At 36.2% G+C, this 22,451-nt stretch overlaps 1 protein-coding gene across 2 annotated transcripts in view; it reads left to right on the top strand.

Annotated features, from left to right (window-relative positions):
- Positions 1 to 6,017: 6,017 nt before the first annotated feature.
- The window catches only part of TFEC (transcription factor EC), a 178,908-nt gene continuing 162,474 nt past the window's right edge, over positions 6,018 to 22,451 (top strand). Inside the window, exon 1 of one of the 2 annotated variants that reach the window (XM_001501723.7) lies at positions 6,018 to 6,157. The gene's annotated coding sequence lies outside the window, so the exon portion shown is untranslated. The remainder of the gene's footprint in view (positions 6,158 to 22,451) is intronic. The other variant, XM_001501716.7, reaches the window with a different exon arrangement.

The raw sequence follows: 22,451 nt of genomic DNA, 5'->3' as shown, positions 1-22,451 counted from the left end.
TCGTGTAAGTTCCTCCAAACTGCTGATTAAAAGGTTGACTTGTTTAAGAGTCCACTGGCATTTCACTAGTGCCTGTCCTTCAGGGTGATGTCGATCTTCTACAACCGGGCATAAATCACCTGATATTTGATCATCATGTTCATGAGGACGGTTCGTGAGAGACGGCCAACAGTTCAGTGAAATTGATTTATACTGTGCCTTCATAGAGTGTGGGCTTCACCCATTGTTTCCTCTTGCTGCATTTAGGCAAATGTATAATGATGCTATTGAGGTTGGTGCATTCCCACTCAATACTATTTCATTGCCTTTTAAGGCAGTGTGGATTGTTGGCACCTTTCCTTCCCGTCTTCCCCGCAGTTGACCTGTGACAAGTTGTTCATTTGTTAATCCAGAGAAGGTACAACTGAACCTTAGATTTTATAATTAGAAGTTCAGGCTTATTGTGTCACCTGTGGAAATTCCAACTAGCCACAGTCTATTCAATTCTAAGTTGCTTCTTTCTTGTGACTATGTAGTATATTTGATGCAGAATTTTCCTTCTAAACCTGCTAAGTTCTAGGACTTTACAATGCAGTCATATGAGAGTGAGTCAGCAGTTTAATTCTATTATCTGCCCCACCACTACTCAGGGACTTTCTAACAAGAACTAAGACTGTTATTAGTTTTATTATTACCCAAGTAGAATAAAGAGGAACTACATCAAGAATAGAGAAGTGAAGAATACCAATTGCCCATGTCTTAATAGTTAAAAAAAAAAAAAGAGTAAACTCCACTGTAGATTTTACTTTATGAAAATAGATCTATTTCTGAAGAAAGTTTTATTTTCAGGGTATTTACTTGCTTTATTTATTCTATTTCTGCAAGTTAGACGAATTCCCTGACTGTCATAATTGTACCAACACTCCAAGTAGAACTTCACTGAAAACAGAAAAGTGTAAGAGAATTAATCATACTGATAGACTGAAGAGGGTTAGCACGCATCACTTAATGATGGACATTCTGGCTAGTGTTCTTTTCTCAGTTTATGTCCATTGAATGAACAAGTCACAAATAACCATAATGAAGTTAGGTGTGGGTTATTCCTAAATTCATAGTGTATGTTCTATTTCTTATAATCTATCAGCCAAGGTCTTCACTCGATATTAATAACTTAAAAAGAGAAATTTCTAATTCTGTAATGAACATGTCTTAAATTTTTTTCCTCTGGATCCTTAAACAAAATTTGAAAGGAAATGGTTAGCAATAAGTACAAATCAAAGGAAAATCAGGGACAGGGAACTTAAAATGAAAGTGGTGGCTACTTCAGGCGCTGGCACCTTCTAGAAGCTCATTGTTTGACTTTAACAGTCCATGGAGCGCAACTTCATTTTTGATTCAACAGCAGCGCCAACACAAAATACTATGTTAACATGGATTATGCAAATCTTAAATACCGAAAGACTAAAGGTTGATTGACCTTCTGGCTCTGTCACTTTCTAGCTGTGTGATCTTGAGTAACAGACTTAAATTCTTTAAGCTTCTATTTTCTAAGATTCAAAATGGGATTGTATTATCTTCTCTGAGTGCTTTCATTACTCATTAGAGGTAATGAGTGTAAAATGCCATCACCACCCCAGGCAATTATGGTGCAGTATTACTAACATTACATATTGCATAGAAATTCACAAATATTTTGTGTAACTATTTTCTTTGTATATTTAACTTTAACTAAGAATCAAGATTTAAAAGTAATCTTTTAAATTACTTTAAAATCTTTTAAAGCTGGGGAATTATAGGCATTTGTGTGTTAATGGGAGTGATAATTTTGGGTGAAATAGTATACATCTTTCTCAATCTTTCTCAGTAAAAGGGGTTTTCCTTGGAGGATATGTCTGCAGATGTTTATTAAAATGCATCTCTTCCTTAGTAGAAGAAATGGAGAGCTCAGTTATAGCTACGTTTTACATGGCATATTCTATAATTCTTAGTCTTTAAACTCCTAGACCACTGATAATTTTTAAAGTACTCTGTGGAAAAATAAGACTATTCTCAGCAATGTTTTATGTAAATACAAAGGCTATAAATACTTAAGAGCAACAAGTATGTGAAATGGAATCTTCATAGTGAGTGAAAGGAAGGAAAGTCACTCACTGATTTTCTAGATTTTTCTGAATAAGTTAAAAGATGTCACAAAACTATATTTTAGGTTCTTCATCTATAAAATTGGGGGGAAACTCACAAATCTTGTCCTCCCAAGCCTGTTTACATTTGTAATACATTGTCAAGTTCCCTGTGGCAGTCTTCTAGATGTCACCAAGATCCATTCTTCTCTTTTTTATTAAAAGAAATCTTGAGTTTGAGCAGTGTGCGCGGCTGCCTGGCGAGGCATTGTTTCTCAGTTTCCCTCATAGACTTAATTCTGATCAAAGAGATGGGAGAGAAAGTGATGTGTGCCAGAAGAAGGCGAAGAACTGGGACAGGCACATTGGTCCAGAGATGGATGTCCCTTGTTGAGAATGGCAGATTACTCACTCCAGTCCTGAGACCTCTTATCTCTGCACGATTATATGAGCACAAAATAAACTTCTATCTTGTTTAAGTCACTGTATTTTAGGTCTCTATTGTAGAAGTTTAGCCTATGCCCTACTAATCCAACCATCAGAGGAACACAGCACTAACCTAGAGAAAAACAAAGCAGTTTCTAGATAAACATTGTTATGGGGTCTTGACCACCCTGAGTATACACTTCTGACAGCTGGGGGTGGCAGCCAGATCTTTAAAAATTCCAAAGACCTTCATTGAGCAGTGGTTTATGGGTCTGAGCTGTGCCAACATTAATAGTCTCTGAAGTTCTGAACAGCTATTGGAGCAACTGCTGCCTCCTGGCTGCCCTGACTTCAAGATGTAGACTCAGGGCAGCCTTAATATTTCTTCTTTACTTCTGGACTGCCCTCTGGCTTTTTTGGCATGGACCACCCAGATTATGCCTCTCTGACCTCTTCTTGTTTACCTGGGGCATGACCCGCAACCCATCTGACCAACTGACTTTGTAATCGTCCTTTGGAACTGCCTGGGAATGTGGGTCTCTGTCTGGTTTCTCTGGCATTAAACACTGAGCTATATTTTAAGGGGGTGACGTTTAGATTGGCTCAAACTTCACTGAAGTTTAGAAAAACGCCTGCTGTAGAGAGTTTGAGATTTGTAAACCCAGACACTGGTAATAATCCTGCCGATCATATGTAACAAAGGGAAATTTTCTTGCAATAATAGAAACCAGCAACTATAGAGTATTTTGCAAAATGATATGTCACAGTAACCTCATGATACCCCATGGTTTGTTTTACCTCCTATTAGTTAATAAATGTTGACTAACACTTCTTCTGATTTGATTAATTTAGGGGCTCATCTTAGACTTCTCAGCTGACGTCCCTATTGTACTTCAGAAGCCTATCTTGCCTCTTTCTGGCTATTCTTTCTAAATAACTCTTCCGACGTTTCGAGGAATACATCTGCAGGTCGTTTTTTTAAAAGCCATATGTATTGCCTTCATGGTTTTCTCTGTGTCTAGATTGTCTTGTTTCACAATCTTCCCACTGAAGGTCACTTTTTGAAAATAACCAACTTTTAGCAAATAAAATCTCTCCTCCTCTACCTTTTTCTCTTTCTTCTTCTACACAGATTCTGTTCTTGTGCATCTCTTAAGGCAATGCTCTCCTCTCTTTCCTCCCCATATCATGAGACTATTCCTGACATATATCTACCTGCATATGCCAGAAATTATTCGGCTCTCCAGTGTGAGTCTTGTCATAGTAGCATAGCTCTGAGAATGGCTGCAGAAAGGAAATCTTGTATATATATAAATACATATAGCATATATTCAAATGAGATAAATATAACATAAATATAGATGAATGTATACATATATCTATATATTCAAACTACTTGGAACCAATTGGCTCACCTGGACTATTTCAATAACTTTCCAACTTATCTTCCTGTTTCCATAGTTGGCTCTCCTCCAATCTATTCTCCACAAAGCAGTCTGGTTGATCCTTTAAAAATATAAGTCAAATCATGTTTTTAGTCTGCTGAAAACCTTCTATTGCTTTCTATCTCATTCAGAATAAAATTCATTGCCTTCATCATGGCCTACAAGAGCCTTGATTCCTCCTTTATTGCTTTGATCTCATCCCTTATATTCATCCTCTTCTCATGTTGCCTCCATCTAAATGGCTTTCATGCTATTCTTCAAACACACTAAGAACACTCCTGCTTCAGGGCCCTTGCACATGCTGCACCTGCTTCCTGGAATGCTATTCCCTTAAGCGTCTATGTAGTTTACATCACTTCATTTAATTCTCTGCTCAAATGTCAGCTTAACAAGGAGGCCTTTCCTGACCACTTATCAAAATCACCCTTCCCTTCCTCTTCCCTCACACACAGTTTTCGCTTATCACTTGTCTGTCTCCCTCCATCGCAGCAGAGAATTTGTCTAATTTGCTCGATTATCCACTCTTCTACTGCCTGGAACAGTGCCCGACATGTGTTAAATGACTAATAACTATTTAACACATTAAAAACAATTGAACACTTTGCTAGCAAGGATTTTCCCTGAAAGACATAGTCTCAATTAGTCTATAAACCAGAGTTAGACATTAATTAAAGGCTTAAATAATTGTTGGAATAGAGTTGGGCTTTAATTATTAACCATTTATTTAGTACCCGTTGTAAATAAGATACTTTACTAGGTGATTGTGGATTTAAAGAAGAATAGAATATATTTCTGTCCTCTATGAAGGGCCACACATAAAACTTGTATATATATATAGATTTGATATTCAACTTTGTTGTGTAGACAGAGAAACTATTATTGTTGTTCTCATTTTACAAATGAGAAACTTGAGTGCACAATGCCGAAATAATGCTGAAGTAATGCAAACAAGTTAGGGAGAGGTCCACGCTCTGCTACCAACTCGTTTGCATTGCTTTGGACAACTCTGTAAGCCTTGTCCTCCTTCAACTCTACCACACTACTATTCTGCACACCTGCTATCGAGAGAAGATAGCCATATATCTCATAGGAGTGGGCAGAGCTTTGTTTTTCTTGATATGAGTAGTTCACGGTACACTACTTTTGAAAATGCAGTAATTATAATTTCATCCCCTGAGCAAGTCAGAATTGGCTAGGTTAGACACATAATCTCCAGATCTCAGTAGTTAATAAAATAGTTTACTTTTCATTTATGCTACAAGCCCAACATAGGTTATAGGAGAGCTTTTCTATCAAAGCTACTTGGGGCCCTGGGTTGATGGAAGCTCTGTTTGGACATCTGCTTCCATGATCATCAAGGCAGCTGGAAAGGAGAGCTGTAGAGCCAAGCGCCGGCAAGTAAATGTCTCGAACCCTCCCACTTCACTGGCCAGAAGTAGTCCCATGGCCGTTCCTAACTTCAAGTGAGCCAGAAGTCTAGGAGAATGAAATATGGATGAAAATGGTGAACGTTGGTACTCATTATCACTACCCCTCATTGACGAATACACACACAGATGTATGTATGTATGTGACTTTTCTTTCTTTCGTTCTCATTTTTTTCTGGGAAGATAGCTCACTTGTCCTACTAACTCTTTGACTGTGGTGAGCCCAGAGTTTCCTACTTGGGTTTGCTTGTTGACTTCTCTAGATTGTTTGTAAAATCCAAGGAAACTGAAGTCAGATGATGCTGACAGAAAAATAACTTATCTTCTCCTGGGAGCCTTCACCTAATAGTGGCAATTCTGTCTGTTTACTACACATTGAAATATGTGATTGCTTCTCAGTTTTTATATTAATCACCTCTAACTTTTATTTGCATTTGGATAGTTGTTGATAACATAATAAAATATTTGATAGAGGGAAAAAAGAAAAAGAAAAGAATTGGACTGTTCTCTGTAAATGCAAATTACTCAAATCATGATCTGTTAAATATTACTCATTCCCTTTAATATTATAATCAAGAATATGAGAAATGATTGTAATGTCAAAAAAGAGGAACTAAATCATGCTTATATAGCTTAGCCTCCCTTAGAAGCAGAAAAAGAAGAGAAGTTGGAGTTAACAGAAAAATATTGCTTATGGTACATGAAAAAGCAAATGGAGAGATTGACTCTCACAGATTATGTTCCTGAGCTATTACCAAAGGTAATTTTTTTCTCTCAATTATTTAATTAGAACTATAAAATATAAAGCTACTTATATCCGGGGCTTTAAAAGCACATAACTATAAATAGCAACTTAATTTAAATGTTTAAGTATTATGAACGTTTTAACCTACATTTTGCTCTATAAGTTAGAAATAAATAAAATTTTTAATGCTATTTTTAAAAGTATTGGTCACATTTGATTATGATGCTTCAGTGATGAATTTGGTAGAAGAAAAAGGAAATGGTGAAGTGAAGAAGTGATGTGTGAGACTTCTAAATATTATTCACTTTGGACTGTGCAAAAATGGTTTCAAATTTTGCCAAAATTTGTACAGAATTGTCACGAGTATGTTTATCTCATTTTATGCAATATATATATTTACAAAGAATTGGTTGTATATATTATTATATATATTATTGTATACATAATGTAAGAAATATAGTCTATTTATCTATTTACTGTCTATCAATCATCTAATTTTAAAAAAGAGCACTAGACAAGAAACTTACTTTGTAGAGTACATTTTTGATAAAGATGTGTGTGTTATAAATTTGAAATTTTGATATATTTCCTTAGAGTGAGGCATAAGTAGATTTGAATTCATAGTCTAATGTGAAGGATTTGTTTTTCATTATTCACTGAAGTAACTACACTTGCAGCTTAGCGCACATTTCATTTATCACATTGAATCCTATTTCAAACAGCCTTTGAATGGAGAGAAATGAGTTATTTAAAAATAAAAACTATTAAAATAAATAAATTACTTGCATTAGATATGAATGATATAAAATACAGATTATTCAAATTCATATTGGTAAGATTGACTTTCATCATTGTTTGAAGCATGATAAATTATATATTAAATAAATTAGTGCAACATTGTTAATCTTTTAAGGACAAAAATGAAGGAATATTTGATTATAACTTCTTACTATTTCATATTTTTAATATAAGCACAGATCAAAAATAAAACCAAGTACAGTTAAGCAAAGGTCTTCGTCAACTCTCATAATATTATTGGGGATTTGTAAAATACTATAAAATAGAATTTATATTGTTATAGTATGACAGTAGTATTATATTTTTATAGTTGTATGTCATCACAAAAGAAAGAAAAAATATAACTGTTTATCCATTATTGTCTACTTCAAGCAAGGAGAGCACAGAGCTTCATAAAATATTTTTGTAGCTCAGAATTGAAAAATCTTTTCCTTTGGATATCATTAAAATTTCTTTTACCATACCTTTCCTTTTTTTGGGGAATTGTGTCAGAATTTTTAAAAAACAGAAAATAAATTGCTTACAGAACATAATTAGGGTATGAGTTTGTAAAACTCAGCTAGAGATATATTTAGTTGCTTAAATTACATGATGCTGGCAAGAAGAGGGAATCCATGCTTCAGAGATTTGCACAATTTTTCACATGACTAAATAATTTGACTTAGTTTAGATGTTTCTTTTCTTGTCTATAATGCTCATTGAAATCTACAGAGTTTTAGTTGATATTTTTTTGTTGAAAATGAGGAAGAAAATAAAGAAATAATCACTAAAACATACTCTGCTGTCTGTGAAATGGACCAGAAATATCTTTTCATATCATTATATTGAAGAAGCTTATGTGACAGATATAGGATTGAATTTTAGGAATATTTTTCTGTTGGTTTTCTTATTACCTTTACCTATTCATAGACTTCATAGAATTTTTTTGGTATTTGTAGTCAAACTGTGAAATTCAAATGACACTATTGTTATTTCTTAGAAGAACGTTATGAGACATGCAAGGGAAAAATGGTAATAAGTGTGAGCCACACTCATTATTACAAAGATAAATCTGAATATGGAAAACAGAAGAGAATTTTAAATGCATGTGGAAAAGCATAGGGTAAGAGAATACCAAAATAATTTAAGAAGCTGAACAAGAAGGGCTTCGAGACCTCCTTTGAGTGGCCTAACAGAGAGATTGCTACTTCTAGAGAATGTACTTTAAATATCTTTGGAAATAATTTCCAAAATGTGATTGTTGACAAAACTCCCCCTAAATTGTCTTTTGGTGAAATTAGCGTATTCTTCTCTAGCTCAGAGTAGAAATTGCAAAGCTATTTTTCTAGTTAGAGCAGGCTGCTCTTCTGGAAAAACACCTCTCGTTTTTGCCCTTCTGGGAATATACCCCCTTTTCAGCTTCCCCTAAACAACCAACAGTTCTCTATACTGTGGTGCCCAGCCCCACACTGAGCAGAAACTTCAGATTATCAGATTTTGTGAAACATATGAATAGCTTGAAAATGCTAGAAAGACAAGACTATTTCTCTATAGAGGAAAATAAAATTAAATTAATTCCCCACTCATTAAATGTAGTATCAGTTATTTTGTGGCTCCTGCTTCATTCTTTGGGTTGTGCTTGGATTCTGGGACTTGCACAGTTCAGGGAAAACATTGTGGAGACTTTGTTAGCCTGCAGTGGTCAATTTGAAGGTGCTGCCTCTCAGTGCTCAGTTATTTCTGGTCCCTGTGAGAGCCTGCCACCTCAGAGACCCACGTCTCTGACACAGTAGGACTTGCCACCCTCTTGTCCCACCAGACTTCAAGAATCCAGTGGCCAGGGATTAGGCAATTTGCTTTTTCATCAACCTTCATAGGCTTTTCCTTTAATATCTTTTAAAAATTGAGGCTTTTAAAAACAAAAGTTTGATTGATTCCCTCATGCTTACAGAAAGGTCAACCCTAGCTATTTCATTTTAAACCTGAGGGTGTATTTTCCTAATTTTACAAATGAGGAGATTGTAGGTCAGAAAAATTTAAAAACTTGCGTCTGTCTATGTGAATAGTAAATAGGAGACATAGAATTTGAAACTAGGTACCTGATATGTGCCAAACAAAAAATTGAAAGTTGGGTAAAATACAGCCATGTTCTCAAGGAGGTAGTATTTAGTGGGACAGAGAACAGCACACATGCAAATGAATAAATGCCTTTCAGTGTGATAGAAGTTATGGGTGTAATTGTATTAGAATATAAGTGAGGAAACAGAGCAGGGAATGGACAATTCAACATGGGGTCCTCAGGGAAGACTTCTAAGAGGAGGCAACAGTTTTGAGAGTTGAGAGGAGCCAAACCTTCCAAAAGGAGAGAAAAGGTATTCTGGGTATCTTGGCATCTATTGTGTCCTACTCAGTCCCAGCCCCACACTCACCATCTTATTTTTTATTTCTTGATTTCTTTTTTCCCCCAAAACACTGTCCTACTAGAAGTATTTTGTCATCACATAGTATTTGTAATCACTAACCCATTTCAGTTATGGAATGTGTTTTCCTTACTGTGTTATTCCACATGCACTGAACATAGTAGGTATTGTGTGTATACTGTCGAATAAAATTCAATTTGTAATGTTATTTGTACTTGCTTATTTGTTCTGAGCATCTGGGATCTTCTCAACTGTCATAAGGGAAATTAATGAGAGAAGAAAGAGGAGAAATGGGAAAAGTGAGCTAAGGAAGACAAAAGAAGAAAATAGAGAGCAAAAAGGGGAGGGGGGAGAAAAAGGTGGGGAGGGGAAGAGAGAGAAGGAAAAATAAACGTTTATTAACAAATGTAAGCTGCACTATGCTAGTTCCTTTCACAAAGTGCTTGCGAATCTTCTGCATGTGAAAGGAAAGCATTCTGAGACAGGAAATTTTGGGGAAAGTGATAAAAGAAGGACGCGATTTAAAAATAGAACATAAGAAACTATAGGAAAGATCATCTGAGATATATCGGAGGCCTACATATGAAGTAAAAACTCTTGCTATGATTGGAAGTCCCCAAATTATTTTCCCAGTGACTAATTTTAGTTGAATATTTCAAAATAAAATTTAGTATTACACACAAAAGCTGAGATGAAAGAGAGTGACAAGGCCCGCTTAAGCAAAGTCTTCTTTACGGTCTAAAATGTGTATGTGTAACAGAATTATTTGATTGTAAGATGTGAAAATGGCAAAGTATGCTAATGACTATTTAGTCCAAAACCTTCATTTTGGAGATGAGGAGATGGAGGCCCAAATGCTTTCTCCAAGTTCAAAAAAGTAGCCATTAGGAGATCTGCCGAGATTCCACATCCTGGGTTCTTTTCCTGTTAAATTGAGATGGAAGATGTCAGATTTGTTGGTTGCCTATACTCAGGAAATGTAAAAGTAAGCCCTTGGGAAGTCAAGCAGAAATTCTAGAGAATTACAATAAACAGAAAACTACAAATACACGTGAACGATTTCTATGTGGCCAAACTCTTTGAAAGACTCAAGGCTGACAATGGGGGCAGTTATGGGGAAGCCCACGTGAAATTAAATATTTCCTCTGGTTTGTAAGATCTCATTTTCCTATGTTTTAAATGTCTTTTACTGATTGTGGTTTGATTGTAATCTTAGAAGTAGGAGTGATAAAAAGTTTAAGTAATTTTTAAATAGACTTTTCCTCTTAAAATCTCTTAGACACTCATGATACTTTTTTTTATACACAAATAATGAATTTCATAGAAAATGGTATCTAATATTCAAGTTTGTTTATGCAAACGTGCTCAATGGCCTGTCTTCGAAGATGCTTTAAGAGAATGAGTTCTCTCCCTCCCTCTTGCAGTTCTTGTCACCCGGGGAGCCTCCCAGGAAGTGTTGACAGATGTCCCACCATTCTCCCAGCACAAGCTAAGAGTCCTTTGGGGAGTAACAAGAGCTATAGGGCCTGATGAGGGCAATGAGAGGGAGGCACTTGCCTCAAGTGCACAATTTAAGGGGACACCCAAAAACTCAGAAATCAAGACAAATAATGTTTTAATGCAATATTTTTTGAAAATCGAAAAGTTTTAATGCAAAAAACTGTATAGTGAACAAAGTATCAAAGAATCAGTAACAGCATGGTGCCAGACCATATTAGAGCCCGAGGCAAAAGGAAAAAAGTCAGTATTACTGATCAGAGCGTAGGGGAGGAATGGGGAGTTTTATTTTATTGGTAAGCTAAATTTTAAATAGGCAACCATGATACAAGCAATGTTATAAAAAAGGCAGAAAGATAGAAGCAATTTTTCAGTCAGCCAACCTAATCTTTTTGACATTTTAAGGCTCTTGATTAAATGTGTGGCCTGAGGGGGCAAGGTGAGGAATGTACCTGGGAGATGCTGGTAAAGGCAAATGGCAAGAGTTTTCACAAGCTGGATATTTCTCCCTGGAAATGTTTCTCTGGAACTGTGAAGGCCTTAGAGTTGGTAAAGAGCAAAATATCACTGAGTTTAAGAGGATCACAACAAAGAACACTACAAAGTAAATATTTGATTTAGCCCTCTTAGGTAGACCCTGGCAGGCTTCTGTGGGTTCAATGTCATGGTAAGAAGTACAACATGGAAATATGTCAACTGTATAGCAATGAATTGCCTTTTGTACATAGACCTTCATTGATATCTTAAATAATGTGATGTTTGACTATGTGACTGTGATTGCTGCCCTTCACTCTACTAATTTCTCTTTATTCTCTAGTTCTTAGTTTAAATATTAATTCCTCAAGGAAATTGTCTCTGATTCCCCAGCATAGATTAGATCTCTCATGTGTGCTCATTGGACTATGTATATATCATTAATCAAAATTATAAGTGTATCAGTCAGGGGAACAGAAATCATACTGGGTCTTTCAAGGAGAGTGACTTTAGGAGAAGGAATTACTCATACAAGTGGTGAAAGGGTTGACTCCATGCCCTGGGTTCTTTTCCTATTAAACTGGGGCCTATTAACACTGGTATGGAAAATGTTAGATTTGTGGGCTACACTCAGGCAACATAAAAGCAAAGTAATCCAGACTGGGAATGTTTGTGACTCTGTAGGGTGACATTTTTTACTGAACTAAAATTCCTGCACACACTGCTCCTAAATGCCATTTTTTTAAATTCAAAGTTTAATCTAGGCACACTTGGAGAGATCAGGTTACTCTGCACCATCATTTGGAGAGATTTTAATATATGTTTTTGAGAAAATAACCATAGAGAGATCTTTTAATTATTCTACTTCCTGCGTTGGGAATGAATAAAAAAATTCCAGTAATTTAATCTTTGTTGAAGCCCAAATTGCTTACTGTATTAGCAGATGTCTCAGTGGACAAAAATTTTAAAATCCAATGAAACAAATCAATTCGGATTTTGTTATTATCTTATGAACCAATTAAATTGATCACATTTCATATCTCACACTAGAGATGTAAATTCACTATTTCATTCATTAAAAATGCAAATCTTCCAATTATGAAAATGTGTATAATGACATAAGGAGATAAGTAAATTTGTCCTGCTGAGTGAAAGAAAATTCCTTTGTAACAAGTTTTCATTCTTGAAAAAAATAAAATACTATTAGGATAAGGAGAAAAATTCAATTGGAGAGTAAAAATTTCAAGAGCATTAGCATCAAATGAAAATATTCTTTGTGTTTGAATTAATGTTAGAAGAAATTTATTTTGCATTTAAGTAAGATTGATCAATCAACCTTTTAAAATAAATTCAGACTTTTTCACGCATTTGTTCATTTTCATATGCTAATGATGGAGTACATGGAATGCTACATACAACTTGCTAAGAGTCTACTGCATTATTTTCAAAGCAGATCAATGAAAATATAGTAGTTTGAACAAAAGTATGTTTCAAATTTATAATTTTAAACCCTTAATCATTGAGTTTGTGTTACTAATTATACTCATTTAAAAGTGACGCATACCAAAATTAATGTTTAGCAGATTAAGCTTTGAGTCAAGACAAAGCTATCTATCACAAGGGTTTTATTTCTATGTGAACAAATATAATTTGAGTTTGAGTCACACTCACATGCCTTCCAATCACCCTTACTCTACCTCTGGATGCTAATATAAGAACACAAAACTCTTCTTATGAATTTTTAAATGTTAGTTTCACTTCCAGTTAACACAGTATTAAAATAGTAGTCCCCTAACTATATACTCTACAAGAATGTAATGTGACAACAATAAAAATGCAAACATATTCTCTAAAATGTAGATGCCAGGGTTGTTATTGTTGTTGTGTTCTTTAATATCCTTAAGCATGTGATATATTGCTCTGTGGCTGTAGTGGTTTAGTTGTTGATCGGGAAGGTGGGTTGTGCATTTTCTTTCTTTAAGATCATTGAATCACAGTTTCCATGACTCCAAAATAAAATTCAAAGACAAGGAGGCCCAGAATCGTTACTTGTATTCAATATTACATTAGCAGTCCCAGAAGCTATAATACAATTTATTCCCTGACTTCTAATTTAAAAATAGGTTTAATTCTTTTTTATTATTAAGCTTATTCATGCATATCATTGAAAATCTTGAAAATAGAGAGAAATTGAGAACAGCGAGTCATGGTCCCACTACCCAAAGAAGAGGAGATTTAACAGAAGTAAGACTTTCTGATTAACATGAGCAATTTTAAGTAAGAGATGGAAGACTAGTAGTAAAACTATAAAAGTAAACAAAGTATAACAAAAAGGAAATTTTAGATTGAGTATGAAAAACGTTTTGGTTTGTTGGAATGAGTAATTATTGGATTTTAAAAGGTAACAGAAACAAACTTCTAAACTCCAGAATTAATTTACTTGGTGGGGAATCAAGACAGGAAGGAGGAAGTTTTTCGGTTTGGTTTAATTTCCATTCAGTTGCACACAGGCTGTTGTAGAGGAGATTACAGTGTGGATGCCCCCTGACGTAGAGGCAAGGCAAAATCCTCGAGGAGGTAACGGTGAGTTGCTGAGTCCAGTAATTCTTAGTGTCTCTTTTGGAGTTCTTCCCTGTTGTTTGAAGCCTGAAAAGTTGTCTGAATTTTTGTTTTGTTTAGTTGGATATAGAATGCAGGGGTTGGGAGAATGAAAGAAAAGAGTGATTTTTTTTTTGTTGAAATTTGAGATATCACCAAATATAACATCAAATGTAGTATTATTTTGAAATAACTCTAAAAGGCTCTGTTGATCACCGCAATTTGAGAAATGATGATGCTCCAACTTGTATATATATATGTATATATACTCGTCATACCCTCTACCTACTTATATGTTATTCTCACACAGTATTGTATTTAAACATTGATTATTTGTGGTCTCCCAAATTAGATATTATTGTTATTGATTTATTTGGATAAGGCTTGTTTAGGTATAACTCTTGGATAACTATTTCTGTTCTTGGAATTCATTTTTAGCCACTCAGACCCTTCTTCTCAGATCATTTTCTTCCTGATTCCTTCAGAGAAAGTCTTTTGGTAGTAAACTCTTTTGATATTTGTTTGTCTGTAAAATAGCTATTTCATCCTCATTCTGGAAAGATTCTTGAAAGGCTTTTTTTTTGACCTTCTCTCCTCAAACCTCCACCACTCCCTCCTCTAGCCTTACTCTCATTGATGATCTAGCTTTCTACTTCAATGAAAAAACTGAAATCATTATAAGAGAACATGCAGAGATTCCCAACATCACCCTCCTCTCCTAGCATCATCTACGTCAACACTCTGCTGTCCTGGCTGAAACTTCAGATGAACTCACCATGTCCCACCTAAAGTCAAGTTCTCCACTCTGTCCCCGATGTCGTATCCTTTTGCTGACTCCTCCAGCAATTCTCTCCTCTTTCTTCTGCATAATCACTTGTTTCTTTTCTACTGGACATTCTTACCAGCATACAGTGTGTTCTTATTTCTCTCATATACTTCTGAAAAGTTTTTTACCCTTACTTACATGACCAGCTACCACAATATTTCTCTGCTTCCCTTTGCAGGAAATCTCCTTGAAATGATTACTATTCAAGGTCTGTTTCCACTTCTTCTCTCAATTATCCTTACAATCGTGCAATCAGATTTGTGCTCCACCACTCCACCAAATCAGTCTTTTCAAGGTTACATGGCTAAATCCAATGCTAAATTCCCAGTTTCCATCATACTCCACTATCAGCAGTGTTTGACACAGTGACTCCTCTTTAACATATTTTCTTGACTTGGCACATCATACCTCTTTTGGTTTTCCTTCTATCACATGGATTGGATCACTCTTTCTCAGTATTTTCTTCTTGCTTTCCCTCATTTTCCTAGCTAATTGAAGTTTCTCTGGTCAATGCTCGATCCATTTCTTTTCTGTATATTCACATTCCTTCTGTTGGTGATCTGATCCAGTGTTTTGCCTTTAATTACCATCCATATGCTGCTGGCTCCCAAATTTACGTCTCTAGTGAAGACCTTTCTCCTGAACTCCAGACTAGATTATTCAACTTCCTGTTCAACAGCTCCACGTTGGTGTCTAATAAATGTTTCAAATTTGGAATGTCCAAACCAAATTTCTGATGTCTTCCCTTCTCGTATCAAAGATTCCTCACCCACAGCCACAATGGAGATTAGTTGTCCCTTTTTGTTTCCTAGTAGCTCAGGCAAAATACTTCAGTCATCTTGATTCCTCTCTTGTCCAATCTATAAGAAAATTCTGTTGATTATACATTCAAAACAAATTCAGAATCTAACCATTTCTCACCACTCTACTGCTCTCATCTGGTCTGAATCATCCTTATCTTGAGCCTGGATTACTTCAAAGTCTTCTCATTGATTTCTGTACTTGCAACCCCACCCTACCCATAGTATGTTTCTCACAGAGTAGTCAGTGTGTTCCTGTTAAAATCTGTCATGCCACTCTTCCCCTACTCCTTATCCTCCATTCCCTATTTCACCCAGTAAAAATCAAAGTCCTTACAGCTGTCCTCAGTCACTGGCTTCCAGCCACAATGGTATCCTGTTTCTGGACTTTTCCCACCATAGGGAGAATTGCACTGTCTATTGTACTATCTATTATCATTCTGTGAAACACTCTCCCCTGCCAGAGATCCCTTACCTCATTCAAATCTTTGCCTAAATCTCACTTTCTTACTCAATTTTATTCTGACAGCTCCATTTAAATTTGTAAACCTGTTTTCTCAGTTCTAATCCCCCTACCCGGGTTCATTGTTTTCACAGCATATTTTACTTTCTTATTATGGTTATTATTTATTGATTGTTTCTCTCCATTGAAATATAAATTCCAAGAGAGCATGATTTTTTTTTGTCCATTTTATTCACTGATGGACCTTAATCACTGTCTAACACATATTAAATGCACAATACATTTTTGTTGAATGGAATGAATGATTGAATGGGAGATAATTTCATGGGGTATAGGATACTAGGTTGACAACTATTCTTTGTCAACACTTTAAGTTATCATTTTATAGTCTTTTGACTTCCATTCTGGTCATTAAGAAATCAACCACCAGTCAAATTGTTATTCCTTTTAGCTGTCTTTTCCCTCTGGATGTTTTAAGAACTTCTTTTTGCCTTTGATCTTCTGCAGTTTCATTATGAAATGCCTAAGTGTGGATTTCTTTTCATTAATTCTGATTAGGACTTACTGAGATTCCTAAACTTGAGGATTTGTGTGTCTCATCATATCAGGAAAGGTCTCAGTTTTAGTGTTTCAAATGTTTCTTCTATGTCTTTTCTCTCATTCATTTCTGGAACTCCAATTAGCAGATGTATGTTGGAATCTTTCTATTTTCGTGTCTCTTAACTTTCGTATTTTCCATGCTTTTGATTTTCTGTCCTCCATTTTGAGTAATTAATCCATATATATCTCAGAATTCATGAATTTCTCTTTTGTCTAATCTGTTGTTTAATTGAGCTCTTAATTCTAGTTGTTAACATTTCTTCATTTCTAAAAATTTTATTTTATTCTGTTTCAAATCTCTCTGATCAGTTCCCATAATCTCTTCTTCCTCCATTGTGCTTGACAGCAGTCTCTTTTATTTATTTGACTGTATCAGGTAAACTCATTTTGCAGGTTTCTTCTGATCATTATGAGAACAACCATCTTTGGGAGGCTTACTTGGCAGTTTCTTGATTTATATCTTGACTCTCACTTACAGTTGTTTGATCCTTCAGTGTTTGGTGACTTTTCACCATGAGCCAATCTTGAAGCACTAACTGTGAGACTCTTTTGAGATATAGGTTAAAGTGAGTTTGTCTATAGAAGATTTGCGTTTGCTTTTGTCAGAAACTTGTGTTTACTACCAACTCTGGATCACTTTAATCTACATTTCCAGACGTGGGTATTTTGGACCATAGAGGTAGTCTTGCCTTAGACACCTGAGACTGAGGCCCACAGTTAGGAATGAAAGACCATTACATTTCCCTGACCTGTCTTGGCCTACAGTCAGAGGGAAAGCTGCAGTGGGCAAGTATCTCCACAGGCTTTGTAAGCAGGACAGTTTCTTTCAGGCACTGACAACAGTACCCTTTCTTTGAGGCCTCTGGCTTTCGTGGGTTTTCTGTGATCGACTCAGGTCCCAAACTTTGTCTTTGTGCCCCAGCTGTGAGCCTATTAAATTTGGATTGCTAGTTTCTCAGGGATTGGCAAACAGTTCTAGGAAAACTCCTACTCTGTGGTTTATTTCTCCCTGTGGCTTTGCCGTTTTTTGGGTTTCTAGTTGTTGAGGAATTCCTTGACTGTCTTCCCTTGCTCAGACAGATATTAAGTGATTTTTTAAAATGCTATTTAACTGTATTAGATATACGGTACTAGTAGGTTTTTCGCTTAATTTCTTGTCCTTCATAGTCACTGGAAACAGAATTCAAAACTTTTCATTTGCTGTCAGGGTTTTACCTTTGTCTGTAATTTTAAATTTGTCTTTCTTCTTTTACTTTGAGTTTAAAAATGTAAAGGAAGTAACGATGGTTGATTTTTATCACATACTGTACTTGAATCTTAAAGTATCACTTTCTGAGTTTTCATAGTGTTGATGGCATTTTAACATGTAAGCAATCTGAGAAGTTTTGCCTGTTCTAGATTTACCTCATTTCGGTGGATGCCATGGGTATTTCTCACACAATGTGACTGAGAAATCAGGTCCATTTGGGTGTGGATTCAGTCTGGTACCTGGACCTAAATTAATTCAAAATTACTTGATATCCTGAGAGTTTTTCTGAAACTGAAACTACTTCAGACCCGATTAGACCTCTTGGGTCCCTGAACAAATCAAGACTTTATTTTTGGCTTCTGAGTCTTGGTACTTGGTTAGAAATACTCTGGTTTCTAAGAACTGTTTGTAATTCATTGAGCTCAGAGCATTTGCTGGGTGTGAATCTAGCAATTACAATCCTTTACAGGTGCACAGAAAAGGAAGTGGCCTCTGTGGTGTGATTTGATGGGTGCCACCAGGCCCCGCTTGACCAAATGATTCTTTCCTCTATTTAGCTGTGGCTCATAGATGACTGTTTTACCACATCAGACAGCAAAAGGAGGAGTCACCATGTTCAGATAGCTCAGGAGAAGGGCAGGATTGGCAGATATCAGCCTGCTCTCTTCTTAGCATGGATTTGATTATAAGATAAGGTGAATTTCATTTTGGAAGGTTGAGAACTTAGGGGGAAGAAATTTAGGACAGGTAAATTTCCAGGGAAAGAAGAGGAATCAGTCTTAAGTTGTTTGGACAATTTACTGTTGAAAGAGAATAAGCATCCAGAATTTCCTAAGATCAGGGGAAAAAGGTGGGGTGATTATTATTAGGATGCAGCTTTATTTATATTTATCTTTATATTTTTGCTACAGTTAGCCAGGATTGCATTTTTTCCTAGCAATACATCTGTATTAGTCGAAGTTTGCCAGAAAAACAGGATGTTTGTATCCATATTGATGTATCATATCTCTATCTAAATATCTAGAGAGATAACTGATTTTAAGCAATTGCCTCATGATTATGGAGGCTGGCAAGTCTGAGATCAGCAGGGCATGCCGGCAGGCTGGAGATTCAGTTAAGAGTTGATGTTGAAGTCTTGAGTCTGAACACTGCAGGGCAGGCCAGCAGATGGGAAACTCAGGCAGGGTTCCTATTTTACAATCTTGAGGCAGAATTACTTCTTCTTTGGGAAACCTGTCTTTTCTCTTAAGGCCTTCAACTGATTAGATGAGTGCCACCTACATTATAGAGGCAATCTGCTTTATTCAAAGTCTACTGGTTTAAATACTAATCACATCTGAAAAATGCGTTCATAGCATGTCTATACTGGAGTTTGACCAAACAACTGGGCATCATACCTTAGCCAAGTTGACACAAAAAATTAATCATCACTCAATCTTATAAAATCTTAGTGGACTGCCTGCCAATTTCATTTAACAGGATTCCATTCTCTGAAGCCTCATAACTTTTGTTTCATGCCTTATGCATACTCAAATTTAGTAATCTGAATAACCAGATGAGTGATATTTGTGGAGTTTTTGGGCTGAGACTCTACCCTTTCCTAATACTTAAGTATCAGTGAATCAGGAAATGTTTACCAAACACCAGGCTGAGGAAGAGTGTCTGGAAGCCCTTCATCTCTAGTCATCTCTGGGCCTCTTCCTTTCTCCCTATAATCCTATGCTAAACTTTATAATTAGAGGCATTGTGAAACGTCTGTGGAAGGGGCACAGACAGAGATAGGTTGAACAAATGTGGAGGGTGGGTTTCTTCACTTCTCTGACTCATCTCATCTCCCATTCCAACGGTCAGGATCCCACAGTTCTCCAATAAAAGCATCAATAACATATACAGCAAGAGGTCATGTGCAGAATACAATTTGGCAAGACATCTACTCATTTCTTGATTTAGACCAGCAATTTCAGTTCATTAAACATATTTTCTCTCTCTGCTTCCAGCTGGGAAACCCTGGACTGATGTTTTTTTCTTTCATGTTGTATTTCATTGATTATCATAAAGAGCAGGCATCATATTTTGAAACTCTCACACTCAACAAAGAATTCTCCTAAAACATAGTCTCCATTCATGGATATATCATTTGAATTCCCAGAGACTACAGGAAGAAATTTAACCAACTCCTTCAGCATCACATAACATGGACTGTCAGCTTTTAATCCTAGAATAAGGATTATAACCCCACATATCCTCTACTCAGTTAGTTCTGCATTTTCTCTGTAGGTCTGCTATGGCAACCTTTCTCTATTCATTAGGGGAGTCTGGTCTTCTGCAACAAAAAGACCTCATGATACAGAGGTGCAAATGATATAGAAGTTTATTTCTTTCTCTTTTTGGTAGTCCAAAGTTAGGAAGGTGATCTGGGGATAGTGGTAGAATCTTTTCTCCTGAAGGTCAACTAGATATATTGGTTGATGGGTTGGCTCTGTCATTGCAAATGTGTTTCTGTTTCTGGTCTAAGGCAGTTGTTCCTATGGTCACCATTTTCTATCCAGGAAGAAATTGAAAAGAGCAAATTCAGGGCAGGTTCCTTGTCTAAAGGAGATAACTATAAAGTTACATGCATCACTTTCACTCACATCCTATTAGACTGAACTCAGTCATATGGTCCCACCTAACTGCAAGGGAAGCTGGGAAATATAGCCTTTAGCTAGAAAACCACATGCCTACCTAGAACCCAGATGCTTCTATAGAAGAAAGAAGAGGAGAAGAATAAATCCTGGATGACAATCAATGGTCTATCCTATGCTTACATCTGTCATTAAATTGTTTATTATTGATAGTTAATAATTTTTTATTATACATAATACAAATACACTTGAGCTGGCTTAAATAGAAATAGAGAATTTGTTATAAAGATACAGGGAACTTGAGGGTGAGAATGCAGCTGGACCTCAGGAAGAGACTGGAAACAGGAACTGAAAATTGTCAGGACCCTCCCTCTGCATCTCTGCTTCTCTCTGCACTTGATTCATTCTCTCTCCACAGCCTGGCTTCCTGTGACCCTCAGGCCACATAAGAAAAAGAGCTTCTGCAGAGCCCCTGAGTTAATCTGTGGCAATTCCAGCTACATGCAGAACTCATTTGGGCTCTCTGAACAACAATTCCAAGTTTCTCGAGGGGCGATCTGATTGGTCCAACCAGGGTCAGGTGTATACCTCTCTGCACTTAATTGTGCCAAAGGGGGTAGGGGTCAGGTAGTGTAATCTAACTGGTAGGGCCCAACGATGTGTGGGAGTACATTCTGGAAAACAGGGAAGGAATCCCTAAAATGTGTCCACTACCTCCAGCCTTACGAAATTCATCACTTCAAATATGATCCTTACCTTCTGTTTCCAGCTCTTCCAATTTACTGCTAAAGCAAGTATTCCTAGACAGAATTCATTGCAAATTTTCATTGGTTGGGAGTTGTGAAGAAAATGGAGGATTCTTTCTGAAGATTTAAAATTTTCTCACTGTATGGACAATCTTTGCATCACAGAAATTGTGCTTGAGAAAGAAAAAAGAGCAGCTCTGACAGCTTTCAGCTGGTAGCTGGCCTGACCCTAATAGCTAAAGCATGAATTCTTCTGCTGATCCCAAACAGCACCAGCACCTGATGAGGTCACACTGTGATGGTGACAGAATGAGACAAAACCAAAACCCTGTACAAACACCTTCTTCTAATGGCTAACATGAGCGACTGTTGCTTGTTTACCAATTACAGTTTTAAAGTCACTGTTTTTCTTGATTCCTAGAATATTATTGGTACCCAACTACTGAATCACCTCCACTTTCTGGTAACAATGAATCTAGACCTAAGGCTGCTTCTTTGAACCCTCTTAAAAATCACCTACAAGTACAACTCTTTAACCAACTCCCTAGGACACCTTTCAACTGCTGCTCTGTAGGTCCTCACGGGCTATGGTCTCTGTTTGCAGTGAGCAATCAATCCAACTTTATTTGACTGCAGCGGTGGTTCCATAGTCCTTGGATGGTGGTCCTTCTCTAAGGACTGACTGAAAGAGAACCAACAAAACAAACACACATATATATACACACAGAGACCCTCTCTGTCCCTTTAACCCTTGGTCCAGTTGTACTGAGCATGTTTTTAGGCTGGTGAGTTGGTTTGTTTAGAGGATGATTAAAGCTACCTATTACAACTTGCAGAGCTCAATGATGTATTGAAATCATGTTGTTACAGAAATTCTTCATTTTTTACTTAACTCTTAAAAATTATTAAAAATTTGGAAAAAACTCCATTAAAGTCTATTTATTATTCATGATATTAACATGATAAGAATATGATAGTTTGAACTCCTCTGGCTCCTTTTCAGAGTTCCAGATATGTAAAATTACTCAAGCAATTTAAGTTTGGAAATAGCAATTAGCTTCTTTAATTTTTACTTTTACTGGCTACTTCCTGCTTAACTAATCTATCTCTCCTGTCAACTTCTGGAACAACTTGTATAGCATTTAACTTACTTAGCTTGCATTATTAATTAGCATGTAATATATCTGCTTCTGTTTATGTACTTCTGTAATTTATTGATTGTAAATTTCCGGAAG

The sequence above is a fragment of the Equus caballus genome, chromosome 4 (assembly GCF_041296265.1).
Source record: "Equus caballus isolate H_3958 breed thoroughbred chromosome 4, TB-T2T, whole genome shotgun sequence".
Classification (NCBI taxonomy): Eukaryota; Metazoa; Chordata; class Mammalia; order Perissodactyla; family Equidae; genus Equus; species Equus caballus.
Note: the sequence above shows the minus strand (reverse complement) of the source record. Positions and strands in the feature narration are given on the sequence as shown.